The sequence below is a fragment of the Bubalus kerabau genome, chromosome 5, assembly GCF_029407905.1.
Source record: "Bubalus kerabau isolate K-KA32 ecotype Philippines breed swamp buffalo chromosome 5, PCC_UOA_SB_1v2, whole genome shotgun sequence".
Lineage (NCBI taxonomy): Eukaryota > Metazoa > Chordata > Mammalia > Artiodactyla > Bovidae > Bubalus > Bubalus kerabau.
Window position 1 is genome coordinate 33,233,050 of NC_073628.1, and position 997 is coordinate 33,234,046.

A 997-nucleotide genomic window follows, 5' to 3' on the forward strand; every position below is an offset into this window, starting at 1 on the left:
TATTAGTTATCAATTTTGTACCTGTAGTTTCTTTATAATTTTCGCGACCTTGTTTTTCTTTTTTCGTTTTTTCTCTCTTTCTTTTCCTTCTTCTTTTCATTAACATCGTATTTTTGAAATTCCAAACTCTACTCTAGATTTTTAATTTTTGCTTTTATGTATTTGTTACCAATTTTGTACCTTTAAGAACCCAATCTTCAGGACCCATTTTTCACTAGGGAGCGAGATTACTGGCTTGACTGCTGTCTCTCCCTTTGGACTCTCCATTTTCTCCACCAGGTCGCCTGTATCTCCTCCCTAACCCCTCTCTACTCTACCCAACTCTGTGAATTTCTGTGTATTCCAGACGGTGGAGAACACTTAGGGAACTGATTACTAGCTGGATCTGTCTCACTCCTTTTCATTTCCCCCTTTTATCCTTCTGGCCACCTCTGTCTCCTGCCTCCTTCTTCTCTTCTCTGTATAACTCCATGAACATCTCTGAGCGGTCCAGTTGTGGAGTGCACATAAGGAAGTGACTACTGGCTAGCCCACTCTCTCCACTATTGATTCCACCTCATCTCATTTGGGTCACCTCTAACTCCCTCCTCCCTCTTCTCTTCTCCATGTAACGCTGTGAACCTCTCTGAGTGACCCTCACAGTAGAGAAACTTTTCATCTTTAATGTAGATGTTTTATCAATGGTGCTGTATAGAAGGAGAAGTTTTGAAACTACTGTAAAAATAAGACCGATAACAGGAAGTAGGAGGCTTAAGTCGAAACCCTGACTCCAGGGAACTCCTGACTCCAAGGAACATTAATTGACAGGAACTCATCAAACGCCTCCATACCGACACTGAAACCAAGCACCACACAAGGGCCAACAAGTTCCAGGGCAAGACATACCAAGCAAATTCTCCAGCAACAAAGGAACACAGCCCTGAGCTTCAAGATACAGGCTGCCCAAAGTCACCCCAAAACCATAGACATCTCATAACTCATTACTGGACATTTCATT